Raw genomic sequence first — 22,572 nt, 5'->3', positions numbered from 1 at the left:
CTGCTATTTCTTGATTTCAACCAGAGGAGTGAGTGCTCAGCACTTCTGAAAATTAGACCGTTAGCCTCTGTGCAAAATTGGGATAATACTTAACAAGCATCAGACCTTAACACGGTAATTGCAGGGTTAATGTTTGCAATATACCCAGAGATCCTCAGATTAATAATTTATTTGTATAGTATAGTTCAAGACTCCTCTTAGATGATTTAAGATGACACTATGCTAGCATATGAGAACCAGAAAGTGAGATGAGAAACTGTCATAAAAGTGAAACCAGCTTGGCTATTTTCATTAAGATCACAAAGATGGAAAAAGTAAAAAGCATTAAAAATGGAAGTTATATATTAAATGTTTCCATGATAATACATATTTTTTGTAACACAAGAGTTTTTAAAAAAAGATTTTAAACCTAATATGGCTTCCATTATCAATCAAACAGCAGCTGTGGCAGCATTAGCAATTCTGCTGCTGTATAACAGGATTGCCAGAGTGGCAGAATGGTATAAGACGATTCCCTTTTAGTTTCAAGTGCTGAAGACCTACATTTTGGGTGTAACTGGACAGTTGGGAAGTTGTAACCCAAACATTTTTATTTGGTTAGTAAATATTTTACCTGCTGCACTTGAAATCAACTTGGTCTGAGTAGTTCTTTGCAAGCTCAGCAACATTGCTTAACTAGTGACCAAAGGCAACATAGACAACCTTCTGCAGGATATGCCCTAATCTGATCTGTTCATTGTTTAACACAGTCCAGTGGAAAGAGAAATGTACAGCTTTTCTATGAGGGAGTCACAGGAAGCACTCTAAGATTATGCTTACACTATAGAGACTAAGACAGCATAGCTATGCTGGCATAGCTCTTTAGCACAGATGCAGCTTACACTGACAGAAGACGTTTTTTGATGTGTGTCAGAATGCCTCCTCTCCAAACTAAATTATCTGTTGATGGAAGCTCTCCTCTGTTGACACAGTGCGACTACACTGGGAGTTTTGTCAGCATAGCTATGTTGGTCAAGAGTGTGGTTTTTTTCACGTCCATGTAACTTGTCAATGTAAACCAGGCCTAACTCTCTTACTAGATTATCCTTCTGTGGTGCTATAGGGGAGAGTAATTGAAGTCAGTCTACACAACAAATAAAAACGTGACAAGAAAGTAGGCTGCAGTATGCTGTTGCTGCTGTTCTGATTATAACAATTCCATTTTACAGTTAGCTGGAACATCTAACGTCTGGTTTCTTGAATCATGTTAAGGACTTGGACAGCCCAAAATGCAACCCGGGTGTATCTGCATCCCATGATGTGAGTCTACTTTTAGTGTAGAGAAGTCCTATAGAGAAACCTGGAGTGAAATCCTTGTCCCACTGAAGTCAACAACAAAATACCCACTGACTTCAGTAGGGCCAGAATTTCATCCCTACTTACAACATGGTTAAATTTATTTGGAGTTTGTCTATCTGCAGTGCTCTACTTGTTCCTCTACATTTGAAGAGAACTCCAGAAAATATTTCTAAAGGAAGGTGTGTTCTTTTTGAAAAGATACAAGTATCACTGTTAAAAAAATAATAAAAGCTACCTGGAAAAAGAAAATGCAACTGACTCCTTTATCAGCACAGATATTAAGAAACCTAAAATGGATCAAAAAGCATGAAACTAGTTACTCAAACAGTTTCCAGTAAAGCTGGCGGGACAAGGTGAGCGAGGTAATAATCTTTTATTGGACCAACTTCTGTTGGTGAGAGAGACATGTTTTCAAGCTTACACAGCACTCTTCTCCAGTTGGTAGCTATATTTGCATAAAAATATATTTTGCAGAGGAAAACTGAGATTTGGATAATATGTAGGCACTAAGAACCTAGACTTACAGAGGATTTTGTGGAAGAGAATTTGCTTAAGGTATTGTTAATTATGCTAACTGAAAAGTCTGAATGCAGACTTCAGGTCTAACCTACATTCAAAAGAGAATGGCATTACTAAGAAGCCTTATGTTTAAGTACTGTTCTCAGTGGCATGGTTTCCCTGGCCAACATAGACAGAGATGCCCTCCATCTTTAAACCATTTTACATACCCCTTTCTCTGCTATGTCTATACTAAACCTGCTCTATTTGACACCTAATGACAAATACGACAGGATCACATGGCTTTTTCCCAAAGTGAATATTAAACGGTTGTTCCACTAGGGTATATGAAAGTCACAGTTCAATACTTATCATAGTAAAGCACAACAAACATGGCAAAATTAGCTGCTATAGCACACTTTGCTACAATGAATTTTGAAATCTGTTCACCATGTCCACACTAGCAGGATTATTTAATACCAGTTCAGGGACGAGAAGTGTTGTGGCAGCTAGTGTCTAATCCAATGCCAAATTCAGCTATTTCTTAAGTATAGATACCTTCCTAGTCTGTTAGCACTGTAACTTTAACTATCATTCTGGCTAACAAAATTCCAAAGCAGCGGCAGACAGGGCTTTAGACCCCATCTTTTTGTTCAGAGAAAGCTTTGTGGACCATACTTCCAGAAAAGTTTCAAACTAGTACACCCCCAACCCCAACTCAAGAAAGACTGCTGTTAGATGCTAGGAATAAGTACCGATAATATATACATGAATGCTTGTGGGGTGTGCTGTGAAAGTTTTATCAGCATAAATTTAGGGTTCATAAATTATGCAAGTCATTCCACTGAATGCTGATAAAAAAAATCTTTACATCGCAGAACCATATATTCGGTACGTGCCACAGATTATCCAAGTATTTTAGCCAGTTTTAAAAACATTTGAAGGTTTTTTTATTCCTTTGCCTATAAAGCCTCTGCTTTATTACTAGAGCCCCATGAAAGTTTTATTTTTTAAAATAATTTTCTTGTGCTATTTTTTGGGCATTCTGAATTATTTTGTTTTACCTATTTTATCCACGTGGGATAACTGTTTTATCCCGCATAGGGAGTGGGGGGTTTCAGAGTGAGCCCACTCCACAATGGCAGATCCTGTCCTGCAGGGATGGGCCTGGCTTCCTCCTCTGGACATTGCAACCTGGTGCACAAGGTTGCACCGATACTCAGGTTTGGCTTGGCCACCTCTCTATTATGATGATGGAGAAGTGGCCAGGCCAAATTTGAGTGAGTGGTACTGCGACCCCATGTGCCAGATTGCAATGCCTCTCACTTAAATTTTCCCATCCATTCCACTACGACAGAGGGTTGGCCAGGCCAAACCTGAGCTCTGCAATCCCACATGTCAGGTTACATACAAGACACGGAACAGGAAGCCAGGCCCACCCCAGCAGGACAGGGCCTGCTGCTGCAGGATGAGTTTCATTGTTTTTAATTTTATTTTGTGTTTTGTATTTGCAAAAAACATGGGGCAATACTTATAACCATGAGTCCAACTATATAGGACTGGAAGATTTAACATCTCACATTTCTGGAGTCTTACGTAGCAATTGCATCCTTCTGGGGTTTTTTGGGGAAAAAAGGAAGTTATTTACTTGTAACTGGAAGTTCTTCGAGATGGGTGGTCCCCATTTGTATTACAAATGCAGATGCGTATGCGTGCCAGGAACTGGAAGCTTTCAGCAGCGGTGTCTGTTGATTCACGTGTGTCTTATGATGCCTTGTGCTCCAAGCGAGCTTATAAGAGGCCATGCGGGATGATGTGCCCTCAGTCACTCTCTTACTTCTGTATAGGCTGTCTGTGACAGAGGGGATGGTGGGAAGGTATTGGAATACAAATATGGCCCAGACATCTCAAAGATCCTCTTGTTACAGATAAGCAACGTCCTATTCTTCTTTGAATGATGGTCCCTATATGTATTCCAAACACGGGTGAATACAGAACAACGATCAGCTTGGAAGTGGGTATGCTAGAGGTATCACCTGCTGCAGTACGGCACATCCATGGTTGCATCCATGTCTGCCCTGGTCAATGGCATAGTGAGCCATGAAAATATGGCTGGAGCGCCACATCATTGCCCAGCATATATCAAGCCATGGGATGTCCGCCAGGGAGGCGAAGACGGTTGCTCTTGTGGAGTGGGCTGTGATCCTGCCCGGCAGTGTGGTGTTGGACCGTGCATAGCATTCCTTGATGCATGTGGAGACCTACTTGAAGAGGCGTTGTGAATACGCCTGCTCCCTCGACCACTCCGCAATGGCCACAAAGAGTCGTGGAGAGGCTCAGAAGAGATGCGTCTTGTCCAGGTAGAACAGGAGTGAGTGTCTGATGTCCAGGGAGCGCAGTGTCCTGTTTGCGGAAGTGGCGTGTGATTTAGGATAGAACACTGGGATATGGATCAACTGGTTGAGGTGGAGACCAATCAGGGCCAATACAGGGCTACCAGGAGGACCGGGTTACAATGAGAAAGTACAGGGAGTAGAACCCCTTGCTGACAAAGGGGATGGGCACAGGTTCGATCGCCCCTTTCAAAAGAAGGGTATCCACCTCATTTTGGAAGAGAGTGCAATGGGAGAAACTTCCGGGTGGCATCCAGGAGGGGAAGGTAAGGAATTCTATAGAGTAGCTGTGGAGGAAGATCTCCACTACCAAACGATCCATGGTGATTTTGCCTCAATGGTGGGTGAATATGGCAGGACAGCTCCCAAAGGTGGGGGGGAGTGGGGCCAGAGGTGACGCTGTGGGAGCTCGCAGCTCTTGACTGACGCATCAAAATTTAGCCTTCGGCTGATGCTGTGGTGTGATGAATGAGGTGGCGGTGGCCAAGGGACGCAGATACTGATCTGAGGCAGGTTCCTGGTACTACTCATAGCTGGATTGATAAGGGTAGTAGTGGTGCGGGCAGAATGGAGGCTTAGACTGCCGTCAGCAGGGAGCTAATTTGAGATCCCCAGAGATCGGAGGGTTTCCCTAGAAAAGTACTTCAAGGAGTGGAGGGCTTTGTCCATCCTGGTGGACAAAAATTTGTCCTTGTTGAAGGGGATATCCTGGATGATGGACTGGACCTCATTGAGAAAGCCTGAGGATTGCAACCAAGCTTCCCAGTGCATAATGATGCCTGTGACCAGTGGGTAAGACAAAGGGTCCATTGCATCTACCGCTGCTTGCAGTCTGACCTTGGCCGTCAAATGGCCTTCTTCTACTAGGGGCTGGAAGTGGCATCATTTATCCTGTGGAATGTCCTCCAAGAACTCTGTTAGCTTAGCATAATTATTAAAAACATATTTTGCCAGCAGAGCCTGACAGTTCAAGTTACAGAATTGTAGGGCTGTAGAGGAGTACAGCTTTTGGCCTAGTAGGTCCAGGCACTTTGCTGTCTTATCTGGAGGCGTGGAGGTAGATGAGTGCTGTCATGCCCGTTTTGCAGCCACATGTACCAATAGCGAAGCTGGGGGAGAGGGGAGTCAGCCCCTTCAGACAGCAAAATATCTCTGTTTCACCCTCTTGGGCACTGAGGCGCAGGACACTGGTGTGTGCCACACTGCCTGTGCGGGTTGCATGATGGCTTTGTTGATGGGTAGAGCAATGCACGTTGGTCCCAGAGGTTGGAGATGTCCAGCAGCTGATGAGGTTGTTCCTGGACCTCCTCTAAGAGGATAACCAAGTCAAGGGCTACCCTCTACAGCAACTCCTGGTATTGGTGGTGTTTGGAGGTGAGAGAGTTGGGGGAATCAGGGCCTCATCCGGAGAGGAGGAAGCCGCTATTGGGACCAGTGGAACTGGGTCATGCTCTGAGTCCTTTTCTGGGTCCAAGTCGAGCGGTTCCAGCAGAGGGGCCCGGGTGCAATGGTGCAAGGCCAGCAACGATGGGTACAAGTAGTGATAAGGGTCCTATGCGGGCCATTGCTGTCACAGGGTCGTTTCCTGAGGGTCCTGCATGCCCAAGGATAGGGTACCACAGTGGCGGGACTGGAACGTAGCCTGCCTGGTGTGGGGGACACGCCCAGGAGTCCAAATTACACCAGGGAGATCGATGGTTCTTCCGCCAAGAAGCCCTCCAATTGAGGAGGCCTCTGGTAGTGGCAGATGGGTCAGTGCGGGTGGTGCTGTGACCATCAGATGCGGATCCCGGCTAAGGAGGATCGGTGCATCTGCCAGTGTAGGAAGCCCCAGAGCCAAGAGACGTGGCGAGGGTGGATACAGTAGGTGAAGGTGTGCTGCAGAGAGCAACAGTTCCACCCATCAGGGCACATCCCATTGGCTGTTGAACTAACAGGGTGCACGGGGAGTGGGTGATTCTTGTAGGAGTGAAGGAGCATGCTCTGGAGGGCTGTCATGCTGCATGGTCGGCACAGGGACCAGTGATACTGGCACTGCCTCCTTCCACTTGGCCTTATCCCCTACATGAGTTTTAGAGGGTGGCATCGCAGGCTCCGCATGCAACATCTCACCCGACCAGGCCCGGCTCGGGGAGGAAACAGTGTGCATCACAGCAGTCCACAATGGGGATCTGCTGAGGTGTCCTGAAAGCACTTGCAGCTCTCCCTTTTTGCCTTGTCAGGCTTCAGCGGTGCCAGCAGATTCAGGCAGGAGGTAGAAGGTGGAGCGCTCACCGCTGGTGAAGAGTGGCCGGTCTGGGATTGGATTCTGCTTGGGGCTGGAGAGCTTCTTCCATGAGGAATTTGCAGAGTTTCAGGAGATAAGATTCATGGGTCTGCAATGGAAGACTTGCAAATGTCACACTGCGCCATGAGATGCACCTCTCCCAGGCAGTAGACAGAGCAATTGTGCTTGTCGTTGATGGAGAATGAGCAAGGGCACGAGGTACAGTTTTCAACCCTGGAATGCAGGGCACAGTCCCCTGAAAAGGTCAGGACGGACCCCATACAGGGCAAGTATCTATGCTAAGTAACTACAGGCCTATTTGAGAACTAAGAGAAAACAACTGAACTATGTACAATGGCCAATCGCTCTTGTAGAGACTCTGAGGATGCGAAGAGAAGATTCTGATCCTGACCATGCAGCGGTCAGAGGGAACTGACCACGTGCTGCCCCATACAGCCTCTTATAACTGCACCTGAACCACGAGGCAACATAAGATGCATAGGTGGGTCAACAGACACTGCTGCTGAAAACTTCTAGCTCCAGCAAATGGCGGGCATGCGCACCCACATTTGGAATATATATATATATATATAGGGGCCATCACTCAAAGAAGAACTAACCTATTCTTGTTTTACCTTATTGGCATCCTTCTTCCCAGGATGGCAATGTCCTGTTTAATAGGTTTAGCTAGAAGGAAACAAACAAGACCAGAAAGCTCAAGCAGAATGGAAATTCATTTTCTTTCTACATTTTCTTTTGTATCAGGAGGAAAAACTGCTCTGCTATCAAACGCTAGTTTAAAATGCATCCCAAAAGATAATAAAATAATTGATTGTAAGCTCTTTGGGCAAGGACTATCTTTTTGTTGTGTGTCTGTACAGATCCTGGTCCATGACCAGGCTCCTAGGTGCTATGGTAATACAAAAATAAATCATAATAATAATGGCTCAGACAGAACACATGCCATGAATCTTTGAAGTGACTTGATATATAAACAGTTAATTATGAAACAATAACCAATATTTGGGAACTAAGGAGCAAATTCTCAGCCCAGGAATCACTTTGTGCTGGCTACTACAGAAATGAAACTGCAATTAGGGTCACAAGACATCCTGATATTCAGAGCTTTGTCTTATATAGGCACCTATTACCCCCCAACTCCCTGTTTTGATTTTTCACCCTTGCTATTTGGTCACCCTAACTGCAATAGCAGCCCAAAACCTACTGCATCTGCTCAACCATGGGAGGAGATGCTGCAAAGCTGAACTGTGTTCAAGGGGTGCTCACTGGAGCTGAGTTGCATCCTCCTTGCAGGTAGGGGAGATAAAACTTCTGGCCCAGAAGTTGAGGGCAGGTAAGGCCAGAGAAATGGAGTTGGAACACTAAAATCAGAAATTTCTCAATTTAAGTTTTCAACTAAAATACTGCAGTAAATTAGGGAGAATGGGGTTTTTAGGAGCAGATTTTCAACTTGAACTGCAGATTGATTACGTTTTTGCTTAAGGAAATATACTTAATTTTTTAAAAAACAAAGTGTTATAAACCCTTATGTTGTGGGTTAAGGAGTTTTATAAATGTAACCATTGAAAATGTTTACTAGTATAGGTAAGTATGATTTGGTTTAGCCTAATTAGGGATGAAGTGATATAACCAACATTAAATCCTCACGCTTTCAAGACATAAACCAACCAATATCTGCTGGGATTAGGAAGAAACTCTGTCCATGGGCACATTATTACTGTAGGCCTAAATCTTGCAACTGTATGAATGTGGGCAGATCGCTGCACCTGTAAGGATCCCACTGAAATAAATGGGGCTCCATGCACTTTCAGGGAGTATGCCCACATGCAGCTGCATCATGGGGCCCTAAATGTTTGCTATGTCTTACACTTTCCTCTGAAGCTTCTTGTACTCACCACAGACAGGATACTAAGTTTAGATCAACCATTGGTCTGATTCAGCATGGTAACTCTTATAGGTTCAAGGCTTTCTTTATACATTTAATTTTTAAGAATTACAGAGGTCTCTACATAAAATAACTGTTTTAGGGTTTTTCCCTCCATCAAGTATTAAGAATAAACCCTCCAGATGTATTATGACACACCTAAAAATAGCCACAGAGTAAAGATTTTTGCTGTGAAACACACTTTGATAATGGAAATCAAACTATTCTAATTTATCACCAAACTTGTGACCCCAACACCCTATCAAAAGTTCAGGAAACCTTTTCACTCTCCTTCCTCTCATGGTCAATCATCAGAGTGTACACATTATTTATCATTTATGTTACTGTGGTGATCAAAATGTGCTTGGCGCTGTACGGAGAAATCAATGTACAATCCCTGCCTGGAAGAGCACACAATTAAAAAGATAAAAGCAGGCAAAGGATGGGAAAAGGGGAACATATATAAAAGTAAGATCTGACATATTAAAATATTTATCTGCATATTACAGAATTAGGCCCCCAAGAGCAGGTGGGAACTGGGGCAACTTGACAGTTGTGCAGGAAGATTTATTACATATAGCACCAGCATACATGGTCCTGTTTAGCTGATGAAATTTACCAGATTGGGCCTTGACCAGAGAAGCTTACAGTGTAGAACTAAAGAAAGTACTACATAGAACACTGTGTAGGGTTTGTGTATTATAGCCAGAATACTTTGGGTAAGAAATGAGTTTTAAAACAAGAGGAGTGTGTGGGGAGTGGGCAGGCAAAACACTGGAAAGGAGATATTGAGTAATGTATATCTTGTAAGTTACACATTTCTGTTTCTTTCCTTACTCTAGATAGGGTCTGGAGTGGAAGGACTGAGGGAGAGGTGAGGTGTGTCAGGACATCTCTAACACTGGCTTTTAATGGTTTTTAAATTCATAAGTTTCCACGGGCAAACAATATAATAAATACAGAAGCCTGGAAAGCAATCTTCCCATCATACATGGCAGAATTTCTGACTTTTTTTTTTTTTTTTTTTTTTAAATGAGGTGTAACAAAAAAGTCACAACATTTATGTGGTAAATGTAAGACATACCTCTGAAGAGAACTGAATTGACCTGATACCCATTTAAAAAAGTACCAATACAAAAAGTCCTGCAACTGATCAAAAATATTACCATGCTGCACTAAAATAAGCTCAAAGAGCCCATCTAAAGTTAGGCTTAAGGTGTAGTTCTTATCACTAATGTATTGTCCTATACACTTTTACTTCACCCCTCGACTTGTTTTCAGTTTAATATGTGGCATCATATTCCTTTGTTAATAATGGCTCTCTTACTTTATACTCAAATACACAAACACTCTCTCAAAAAATCATTTTTTTAAAAGCCATTCATTCCGCAAAGCCTCAGAACAGCAGAATTTATAAAGCTGCATAGCAGACCTTGTTAGTAAGATAAAGCTTAAGGAATGAATGCCATAATGGAGACTAGGGTACTTTAAAAAATCTGGGATTATTTTTGCTACTTTAATTAGGATTCCTAGATTAATCTTTACTAGGTTAGTAGTTAAATTCCTGTTGGATGCACAGTGAATTAAAATCCGATTAGAACTATCCTTGGTTTTGAGCAATACAAATAATCTGCAAAGGCAACTCAATCACTCCAAGCTATGTAGCAGCTGGCCTTTAACAATGATCTCATCTGCTAGATAACTGTACTTCACTGCACAGTGTCTAAAACTGCTCCATAGTTTGATCCCCCAAGGGAAGGTGCTGTGGGTTTGTATTTGGGATTAAAAAACAAAAAACAAAAAAACAAACAAAAAAAACTATGGTAGACTAATAAAATAAATACAAAAAGCAAGTGACAGTCCGTTATATACATATTTTTAATTTTCTAATCTACAGTCATCCTCTGAGCAAACTTGAGCAAAAACAAAAAACAAAACAGGCCAAAAAAAAAAAAAAAAAAAAGTCATGTTGCCAAAGGCGAAAAGTAAAGTAGCCTAAAAACATTCAGTAGCTTTCAGGGAAAATGCATTTACAGCACAAGTTCTGCCTTCTCTGCAAGAATGGATTGAGGGGAAAAATAAAATTTCTCAATATAAAATCAACAACTTTGTTTTATCACCAGGTTAAATTAATGATTTTAGGCAACTCACCTTAATGCTTCCCTTTCTGAATACTATAGTTCTTCAAAAGGTGCCAAGTCATTTTCATAGGGATGAGATCAGATGTTTTCAGCAACATTAGATGGGTCTTATTTGGTCTTCCTTGGCTAAATGAGATGCAATAATTCAAAGCGGAACTCTCCTACATTTAAAACTTCCAGATCTGAAAAATTCATCTTTGAAAACTGTCTGCTGATTACTTTTTTACCGTCTATCTATTATTCTCCTTCCTTAGGCTTCTATATTCTCCTTCTGCTCTTGCTAAATCATAAAACTGCTCACTGTTTCAATAATTCATTTAAAAAGCAGTAAAATGGAAGATGCTGATAGAACTCAGACTTGATTGGTGACCAACAGTTTACCATCAGGTCACCTGATAGGAAAGTTTGCCAGGGTGTACAGCTAGCAAACTGGATGTGCTTTATTGTCTGCAAAGAATTTGAATTCAAACCACTGTGCAATCTCAATCATGACCACAAAGATTTAGTCAGAGCAACAAAAAAGCACAGCAGACTGGTTTGACATCACAATTTTACGAATTTACATGGTTTCACATTGCATTGGTTCACCTTCTATGGAAAAAATACAAATGAATCTTGATTTTAATCGTTATGATAGGAACAATCTCACTGACAGCAGTGACTGTAACCTGTAAAATGCCAGTGTAGTTGTCTTTACGGGATGAAAGAGGTTTGATGAAAGATGATTAGAGGTTAGTACAAAATTACAAATTACAACTGTATGTTATAAAAAAGTGATGACTGCATATACACAGGATAACTAGAAACAGGCTGGCACTGAATTACCTGCACTCAGGATATTTCCCTTGTACCCTCTGTTAAAAAAGTATAATACATATTGAGAAATCACCTGTAAATACATTACTAGCAAATATTGCTTGCGAAAGGGTATGTCGAACAGATATTACAGAATAAGCTAACTGATTTTGTCTAATATTTTGAAGTTATTCAGAGCAGCTTTTTTTTTTTTTTTTTTTTTTTTTTTTAAGGAGTAGCACTTAGGAGAAATAATGCAACACGAGATAGTGTTGATCAGATGGAACCTACTGTATCATTTTCAGCGGTCCACTCCAATTTTCCGGAATAAATCTGGTCTACTAGTAATCCAAAGAGTATAAATAGTTTTGGGGGCATTGAAGAGCAGGGAAGAGTAAATAAGAGAAGGAATTATTTTCTTCTCGTGTTCTTTAGTGGATCAGAGTGAGATTTGGTGCAAAGTCATCTTGGGAAGGCTGGCAATGGCATGTTCCATTCATGAAAGACCATCACTTGCATAGAGAAAAAAAAGAAGATGCATCATGAGTCATGTTTCCTCTAGCCACTTTGCAGGACCCAGCACAGTTGAAATAGTAAACATTAATCTGGGTGAACAGAAAAATGCTCATCTTTAAAAGGTTCATTAGGTGCAGGTATTAATTTGCCCTACTGCTAAGGTGGTTAGACCTCAAGGCAGCTAAATAGAAGCACAGTCTTTCAAAAGTGATATTATTTCTATGGATTATGTTCTCCAGAAAGTGGTCGAAGAAGAAAACGAACGAGTGTACTTTTCAACAGAAACACACATTATATACCCAAATTCACTTTTGCTTCCCCTTATGCCCAGCAAACCTGCTATTATCCACACTTTTAATACTGTATATTGTTTACATCAAGAAAGCTAATCCATTAATTTAAAATCAGTCATGATTTTAGCTTATTTTTCTCTCTTAGTCAGCATACATGATGATGTACAGCAGACGACTGTGCCAGCCAAACAATAGGTCTGCTCTAGAGAGCTTACCACTTAGGATCACAGCAGGTAAAATACAACGTAGGGAAAAAAACAGAACAATGTTTGAATCTCAGATGGGACACTGTGGATATAGTATATAGAGGGTTTTTTTGGTTTTTTTTTTTTTAAAAACAGACTGAAGGAGCTTGGTATAATTAACTGACTGATAGTTCCAGATATACAGTGTGGTATAACAGAAGGCACAAAGTCAGGAATGGATGATCTGGTCAGAGGAGGGGTGTGCATAAAGCGAAGACAGAAGAAAGGGCATAGCAAGAAATAAAGGCAGACATGCAGGCCAGGACAGCCTATGGGAAACTTTAAAATAGTAACTAGTTATTCCAATATTATTAATCTTGGGTTTTAGCAGATTGAAATGTGCTAGTGAGTAAGGCACCAAAGGAGAATTCTGTTATTTTTTTAGGAATCTCAAAGAGAGACTAGCTGAAGAATGCCAAAGCAGTGACTAAAGAAAAGATTGGTTTGACAACATCTGAAGGGCAGGTCAGTAAGAGACTAAAAATATACACGGGTAGCTACAAGCACTGTTGAACTGCAGGAAAAACTCCTGTTATCCTCGCCTTCAAGCTCTTTTTATTTTTACAAAAAAAAAACCATTCAAGTTGTTATCTCTATAGAGTTCTAACATGTATATCACTGTAATATCTAGGCACCAACTTAGAGATACGAGTGCATAACAGGACTCAAGAGCAGAGTTATAAATTATATCACCCTGAGAAAGTGTGAGAAAACAATGAACCTTTCTTGTGGATTTTTCATAGGCAGAGCTGCTAGTTACATCTATAGTTGAGGTTGCCTAATGCATTGTAATACCCTGTTTTCAGTTGCTTATAACTTTAGCAAACTTTAGAAGTTCAGACAGAAATTGTCTGATTTTTTTGAAATATTTTTTAAGTTTCAGCAAGCAAAAAATTGTTCAACTGTTTCCAAATGAGGTTAGAGAAAAATATATTGTTTTGCCAGTGTCAAAAAATTGATGAAACGTCTCAACTGAAACGGTTGTAACACCTTCATGCTTTGAAGTAAGGACTTAAAGGCAAACCCATTGCTAAATTTGGCAGGAAAGTGTTTTTTGCCATCCCTGTGAAAATCCACCCAAATTTAGCAACATTATAAGCTTCTGAAAATAGTCATTTACACAACACAGTAGAGACTCAGAGTTTGAAAGCTAAATTCTTCAAACATTTAAACCATGATCCAAGCCCAAGGCTACAGTGCAGAGCTGAATTCACCCTGCAATTGCTCTTTCCAGCTGCAGCAGGTACTCTGGCACTTAGTAAGGGCCACTATGACATTTAGGTTTTGAAGAGATAGCAGGGAGACAGACTCTCTCCTGTGCTCTCAATGTATGTCTACACTGCAATTAGACAGTCACAGCTGGCCCATGCCAGCTGACTCAGGCTTGCAGAGCTGTTTTATTATGGTATCAACATTCAGGTTTGGGCTGGAGCCTAAGCTCTGGGACCATATCCACTTGCAGAGTCTCAGAGCCCAGGCTCCACCAGAGTCCAAACGCCTACACTGCAATTAAAACAACCCTGTAGCCCGAGTCCCATGTGCCTGAGTCAGCTGGCATGGGCCAGCCATGGATTTTTAATTGCAGTGTAGACATAGCATGATATAGTACTTTATGGGTAAGTACTCTGAAAAAAGCCAGGCCCTAGACATCTCAAATTGGTGGACATTTTCAGCAGTTTTGGACTTAATCTGTGCCTCAGTTTGCCATCTGTAAAACGTGTGTAATACCACCTTCACTCTAAGCTATCCGATAATACAGTGCTCATAACTAGTGCCCTGTAAAATGTTTTTTAATTTTAATCATTTTTCAGGAATTTCTTGTTTTGTTTTATCCATTTAAATACTGTTTTATTTCTTTTTGTTACATTTATAAAATATCACAAATATATTATAAATATATATAAATAAGAATAGCCTATAAATCCTAGTTTATCTATTTTACCCAAATTTGCTGAATACTGTAGTCTCCAACTAACCCCCACTTCTCCATCCCCAGTCAGTGACACTAACCCCATGGGACACCACAGATCTTCCCAACCCCAATTGCTTCTTTCTCTAGCTACGCCCCCTGCCACTTCATATCCCTTCCCCAGGCTCCCCTATCCCCACTTATATATACACCCCTTCTCCCATTGAACCTCAGCCCCACCCAGAAACACCTTGCTTATCCCTCTTAAATATTCCCCCTCCCCTACTGAGCCGCAGCACTCATATTAGTCCCAGGGACCCCACCCTTACCCTCCTCCCCCATACATTCTTCCTCGCCCACTGAACCCCAACCTGCCACTTGCCTCCCTGCCCCAGGGGGTGAGGTCCTGCCCCTGTGAGCGGTTTCCAGAGTGAACAGCTCCTGTCCCACAGAGCTGGGCCTGGCTCCCCGCTACAGCAATTGTGATCTGGCACACAGGGGTTATAATGCCATGCAGATTTGGTCCCGCTGTCCCTTCTTCATTGCCAAACCTGATCAGTGCTTCCCCCCCGGATTTTATTTAGTTTTTACTTTGATTTTCATTTTATTTCATATTATTTTGCATTTGCAAAAAAAGACATGGCTCTGCTTATAACTACAGAAAAGCTTATGAGGCAAAGAATAATTCTGTATTCAGTGCAGGGTTTGCATAGCATGCAGTAAGGCAGCAGTGGGACCATGCATTGAAGGACAAGGATAAAAAAGTGTTGCACGATCCATTGTGTGTACTGATGGAGGCCGGGGTCCTGTGGAAAAATTAGTATGTGACCATGTAATTGAAGACTACCATAATGCATATGTGTAAAGGAGATGAATTAAGGATGTGCAGGCAACCTCAATTCTGGCATCTACTAACTTTTGCATGCTTGATTTTGCAATTTTTACTGTTCTTTTAAAATAGTTTTTTGCATGTAACAAATACATATGAGAAGGGCAAATGGGTCAGTGAAACGTTTAGATGTCACTAGTATCAGTTTCAGACATATCACTCAGCCCCAGAGCCCCTCCACCTGAATCTCATATAGCTCAAGAATTAAAGACCATGCCAGAAAACACTGATTACAATTAATAAACTAGATTAACAAAACAGGAATGGCAAAAAGACACTTTTACCATGGTCTCTTGAATAATGAAGCCCACATTGAAGATAGTTTGAGAGAAGTGGATACCATGCTGGAGGAAACAGTTATGAAACAGATGCATCTGAAACAAAGAGCAAGCCTCTTCACGACACCTTTCCTCCTTCCAACCAAGAAAATATGGAAATTCACTCTTTTACATCTCATTATTCACCCCCTCTTCTACAGCATTAAAATACTTACCACCACCACTCTGACTTTTCATAAATTGGAGATGTTTTGAAAACTTACAAATTGGAAAAAATAAATCTGGACTTTATTCATTTGATTGCACCTCATGGCAAAAAAGGAAAACGGGCAGGAAAATTCAAATTTTTACCAAATATTTCATGAACAATTTAGATAAGTTGTTCCATTTCCAACCCTGCAAAACTAACTTTTATTACAAATTTCTAGTTTTTGATCAGCTCTATTAAAGATTAAGTAAATTCTATCCACTATTTCTCTTTATCCACCATGCTTGTTGTTTCAGAGTTAAACAAGGTAGAGAGATACAATTTACCCTTAAAAGGGGGCTGCGTAATAGTTCAAGGAATAACAGAACATGGAACCTTTCACTTCTTGGTTAGTGGTTTGAATCTTGCCAAAGAGACCAAAAGTAGTTAACATCTGATGGCAGTTCAATGACCTATAACTCTGACAGTGTACTTCTGTACCTATAAAGTAACTTATTCATAAAAGCCTAGTCTATTCAAAAGTAACAGTCCAAAGTTCTGTAGCTAATAATAGTGACTGCAATGTTTTGGTTCCTATGGTGAAGATCAAGTTATGCTTCTCTGCAATATCATTATCATATTTTATCACCCTTTAACCGCTCACGGTCTAGTACAGGGCTGGCTAAACTTATTGACCCTCCGAGCCACATTTGTCAATCTTCAGAAGTTCGAAAGCCCCAGCAGGTGCACCCCATGGGGCTGAAGCCCTGAAACCCTTCCCCCCCACTGGGCAGAAGCCCTTAGCCCCACCACACTACCGTAGGGTAGAAGCCCTTAGCTTTCCCCACCCAGTAGGCAGATAATGAGGAGGCGTGGGGTGCTCTGCGAGCCACACTTTACATCTAAAAGAGCCACATGAGGCTCGTGAGCCATGGTTTGGCCACCTCTGATCTAGTAGGTCTAACTCCCCTCAACTAAGTCTAGATGAGAAACTCCTCTGCAATAAAAGGTCTACAATATCTCATCTAGCACAATAAGAAATAATATTTCTCCTTTTCAATTGGGGGTGGTAATGGGGGGAGAAAAGGTATGAATAACATGGCAAGGATCAGGCTGGCTGCTGAAGGGTGGGCAAAAATGGGGAAAGTAAAGTGTATGCAGTTCTAAATCTTTTTCAGAACAGTTTCTGGTTAAGAACTGACACAGTGAACATGAGACAGCTGCAACAGCTGTATTTTGGGACAAGTGAGGCTGCTTATAAGAATATATGTATGAAACACACCACAGGCACACAATCTGGCAATAGTCTAAATGGTCGAGCTGCCTATTTCAAAACAAAAAAAGTCAAAAGAAACAGGTGCAAATTCATTGAGCTTCAATTAACCTGAATTCCTATTTCTGGAGCAGTTCCAATATTGTGACAGTAGAACTAAAAGATTCTCATTAACACTGGAAGCTACCTGAAATGACAAGTGTCCTAAGTGTCATCTACTAATCTATTCTCTCCCCGCCGCCCTCTCTCTCTCTCACACACACACACACACACACACACACACACCCCCCACCTCTACCTCTACCTCTCTCTGTCTCAACAGTTCTGACAATCGCTGTTCCTGAAAATATTCCAAGTTGTCAGAAAAAAGAGTTGTCATTCAAATGCAGCTGTGTAACATCCAGTCAAAAAAAAAAAAAAAAAGTCCTTGAAAAGTAAAGCTAATAAATGACCTGACAGAATAACTGGTGGGTTGGTAAAGTGACAGACAATTCCTGGAATGAGATCCAAATGGAAATATTACTGTACATGCATAGCACTAGCTGCTAAAATGGGTCAAGTCATATGGCATAACACAATTGATTTGTCCACTAACTTTGTTAGCTTACAACTAATGCTGTGGTACATATAACCCTTACACAAAACACAACACAATTTTAAAAAATAATTAAGTTTTAAGAAGCATAAAATTAAATATTCCATTACCCCTTACACTTCATATATTTCATCATCAAAAACAGCAGGGTGAATATTCACCTTACGCATTCCAACAAACTTAACTAACTCTGGCCCAGAAAACATACTTACAAACTGACACATCAGTGTTCACAGGTGTATTTTCTGTGTAAGAGTTTAAGGTTTTTATTTGATTGAAAAGTTTAACTAAAGTACCCACTGAAATGACAAACTTGGTTCTCACTTCAGAGCAATTATTTCTGGCTCTCTGAAAACACAGGAAGACACCAATGTATTGGTCATATTTTAAAGGGATTTTCTTGGAAGCATGACAGCTAGAGACTATTTTTAAGTGACAGCTGAGCTCTGGAGAACAACTGAGATGTCTGTGTCACAATTCAGAGAAACTGCACCTGTATTCCCTCCTCTATGGTCCAGCAAAGACAATCATTCTGAGGCTTTAGGTGAAGATATGCAACTCCAGGCTAAATAGTTCCGGGCCTTCACTGTGTTATTCCCAACAAAAGACAGACTGCCTAAGCAAGCCTGCTTGCTTCTTTTCAGGGACTAATAGTGTAACTATCCACAGCTAAAATGCCACACCCAGCTCTTTCTTTGCAAGTTCATTTATTCTTAGATAAAGGCAATTAGAGAGAAAACACCTTTAACACAATTAAAGAACCTATACACTTATAAGCTTACCAGAGATCACCCCTACTCCGACATGAGCTCTGGCAGGTGATCCTTCAAACCCCACAAAGTAGTCTCTTCTGTAGTCACAAGTTGATAACAGCCTCAACTCAGAACTAACACATTCATGAAAAATTTAATCCCTCTTATACAGTTCAGGGGTCTTTGTTCTGGAGTTTCCAAGAGCAGGTAATCAGTAGACAAAAGGTTTTTCTCCTCAGGGATTAGCTTCAAAAGGCCCCCAAAAATCTCCTAGGAAATCCACTTCAAATAATTATTTGGGACAATATATGTGAAGTTCCTAATACTTCCCCAAGGTTTACATTAATAAGCATCTTGGAAAAGTTGCATACAATCCTACAACAATGCATAATTATATTCTTAATGCAATAGAGCTCTACGGTATTAAACGTAATTCAATAAAGGTTTAACTTAATGCCATAAGGTTTCTCCAGAATATTGCAGGTAATTGCCCTAATGCTTGCTAGGAGGGTCCTAGCGCTTTGGAAGATGTTGCCTTAAACAGTGGCTTTGCTGACACAAAAAGGTTCTAGAAAATTACAGGTTGAAAATTTTTTTCCTACAATATCAGTTATGTAGAGCAAAAGATTTTCTTCCTCTACCACAAATGCAGAATTATTTTTGAGGGAAGGCCAGTTGCAATTTTAATTAGCAAGTTATGAATCACACCTCTATAATCTAGCTCTAAATTTACATCCACCATAAAATAGCCACATGATAGTTGCAAATTAAATACTAAGTATATAATACAGGAGAAAATCATTGTGTGTAGTAGCTTGCAATCTTTCTGCCCTTTACTATCGTGAACAGTCATGGGGAAAAACCATCCTAAACTGGCGGGCTGAGAAGCTGCATACTGAAATCCTGAGGAGAAAGAAGCGGGTACTTGTGTCTCATTTTGACCCTGCAGTCATTATGGAACGATATTGGCTGGCTCCATGGAACCACTATGGTAGAGGGATGTAAAATAAAAGTGGGGGATAGTCCTATGAGCAGAGGATGCTCGCGCGCGCGCGGGGGGGGGGGGGGGGACACGGGACGGGACCACGACGACGACGGGGACAACGACACGGGACAACGACACAGGGGGGACGACGACGACGACACTCCTCACCAGAATGGGTGAAACTGGTGTTCTTTCAGACTGGAAATAAGGTGCAACTTTTTTTACAGTTAGGGTAATTAACCATTGGAACAATTTACCAAGGGTAATGGTGGATTCTCTCTCACTGACAATTTTTAAATCAAGATGGGATATTTTTCTAAAAGATATGCTTTAGGTTTTTGGGTTTTGTTTTTTTTTGGTGGGAGAGGGGGTGGGGGGGGGGAGTTCTATGGGCCATGTGATAAGGAAGGTCAGACTAGATGATCACAGTGGTCCTTCTGGCCTTGGAATCTCTGAATCTATAACAAATTTGTTCTCATGTGTGTGCTTATTATTCAGATAAGTCAATATTTAACATTATAAACCTGATACTATGTAGAACAAATGCATTTTAAATCAGTGATTAAAGTGAGAAGGAAAGTTGGGGGTATTTCTAAAGTGCTGCAGCTCCCTATAATGCCATTATTCACATTACAAGGAGTTATATGGAATAGTTTATAGAGTATGCATTGCAAAAGAAATCCCCTCAAATTTTGTATTTCTTAATTATTCTCTTTAGTATCTCTTTCAGATATTGTTTCCTTTGATCTTCTAGTCCATTCTTTCAATAAATCGGCATAATTTTTTAACCAAATTAAGGCTGTAAAATCTGTGTGTGTCAGAAATAGTTCAGATCAGAACTCACTTCGACCACTACATGAAGGTAAGAAGTAAGGTCAAGTACTAAGAGCCAAACTTTCTATGAGCAAAGTAGGGCATTTTAACAAAGATCAAACAATTACTTCTAATCAGTTTTCAAGGTTTAAAATCCAACAAGCTAGGTAACCTTAAAGTTCAATATGAGGAAAGGTCCAACAGTATGAACTAGAGGATTCTGATCCTAAGCCTATTATCTTTCCAATATAAACTAGTTCACAGAAATAATGTACATCTTTACAAGCAAGAAGATATATATTTCAAGAAAAGCTTTTTTTGTTTTTTGGTTGGTTTTAAAAAAACAAAGTACTGTAGGAAATACATTCACAGGATAGAACTAAACACAAGTTCAGAGGCTTAGTTAACCATTTTTCTCATTAGAAAGATAAAATTATTTAATTCCTGGCTAAAACGCCCAGACATCTTGATGCGCACAGCAAGTGTGAAGTTATCTGAATACCAGTGTTGCAGCTACCTTAAGAACATTTTAAACAATGAAAAATGCAGACAAAGTGCAGCATGCACTTCAGTGTTATTTCTTTCCATAATCTCCATTTTTCACATCACATGTGGCAGCACAGTAAAGGGCAATCATAATTAAACCCACTGGTCTAATGAGAGAGTCCCCAGAATCACTAGGCTGTTCACAATATATGTTGCTGAAAGTTGCATTAAAGCATGCCTCCCACAGGTAGAATCTGACCAGTCTCATGAAAATGGTTCCCACCTCATGCATTAAGGGATGAGATCTCCTGATTTGCACCTAATCCTTGTTATGGGATTTTACTCCTTTTGGTAAATAATTATCTTACTTGCTCCTTGTAATAAGGTGATTAACTATTTCTCATGCAATGAAAACTTAAGCAAAGTCTCGTAAAAGCAGGCAAAAAAAAAATCTACAGGGAGATTGAAGAGCTCTGGTGGGCAGATATTTTCTTTTCATCACCAAGATGCACTGTGGGCTGTTGCCAATATTAGTGGTATTTCTAGTGGGTTAGTTAACGAGTGCTCCAGGGGAGACCACTAACTATTGCATGAAATACAGTCAGATTGTATGATGTACCTTTCAGAATCAAATATGTTATTTTAAATATTGTGTTCTTGGAAATGAAACACTGAAAACATTAACATATTCAAGGTCTTGTGTATTGTGTGGCAGGCTGGACCTAAATTCTGTGGCAAGGCGCCCTAGTTAAGAACATAAGAACAGACCTACTGGGTCAGACCAACAGTCCATCTAGCCTAGTATACTGTCTTCTGACTGTGGCGAACACCATGTGTGCACCTGGATGAGGGACATCCAGACCCCAGGAACTGGAAAAAGTGTTTTATCACCCAGCAATACTTAACCAACTGATTTCCCTCTGCAACTGCATCCAAGTAGGATGGTTAAACTGAATGTTTCTGATAAAATAATTACAAGCAAAGTAATTACCAATGTTTATATTTAAACTGGCTCTCTTTTTATGGCCCCTTCCTCTTAGCCTTTGATCACCTCCCAATTAATAAACTTCACAAGCTGAGGTAAGGCCTCTGAGTATAATGAGACCAAAGCAATACAATCAAGATCAGAGGAATAACTGGTTGACTGGTTTTTAACCCAAAGTACAGAGCATAGAGAATTTATTACTATAGTGCAGTGAGTGTTTGTGCCAACCATAATTTTACAATTTAGTTTCATCTTAGTTAAATTTAGTTGATCTTGAACATTCATTTCATATTCTTAATTTTCCTATAATGAGACTATTGTAGCTAATTTCTAAATTTCTATTCTATTTACTTACGGGGTCATCAAAAGCAGCTAGTTTGCCTCATTCTGCTAATTAAGCTTTTATTCAACAGTTTATGTTAAGTCCTTTTGTATTTAAAGTCTGTATTTATTAAAAATGTCTTGAATATGCATTAAAATTGAACATATTAGAATAGTGCATGGAAGACCACCACAAGCACCAATGATACAGTTCTTTTTACAAAAATATCTGCCCCCTCTCTCTTTTCATTGGGCCTGTGAACTGCGCCACACTGCCACAACAGCTACATGCAGAGGGCAAGCACAGTGACAGCATTTAACAGAATACAAAGTGCAGTTAGTAAATTCCAAATTAACTTTTCAGGAAACCTATTCTCCAGTGATTAGAACAGACAAAAAACAAAATAACCCACCCCTTTTGAATTTGAAGGATCACTTCAGGACTGGTGCCAACCTGGTCTGTAGTCCAATATTTACCCAATGATACATATGCAACCTGTTTTCTGGCAAACAGGGATTAATACCTTTTTCACAGTCACTATTAAATCACTACACTATTGATAATTTCTTTCCAATGAACCCATTCACCGAAGAACTGTGCCCCCTCACTCCCCACACCAAGCATTAGTGAAATACTCCACTTTGCTTCATTGATGTAGAAGTGGGAGA

General features: G+C 40.6%; 1 protein-coding gene across 2 annotated transcripts in view; it reads right to left on the bottom strand.

Moving 5' to 3' along the window:
* The window catches only part of LPGAT1 (lysophosphatidylglycerol acyltransferase 1), a 104,113-nt gene that overhangs the window by 13,900 nt on the left and 67,641 nt on the right, over positions 1-22,572 (bottom strand). The window lies entirely within an intron of this gene.

Source organism: Emydura macquarii, unplaced genomic scaffold, assembly GCF_026122565.2.
Source record: "Emydura macquarii macquarii isolate MOO-44397 ecotype Brisbane River unplaced genomic scaffold, CSIRO-AGI_Emac_v2 contig_2676, whole genome shotgun sequence".
Lineage (NCBI taxonomy): Eukaryota > Metazoa > Chordata > Testudines > Chelidae > Emydura > Emydura macquarii.
Note: the sequence above shows the minus strand (reverse complement) of the source record. Positions and strands in the feature narration are given on the sequence as shown.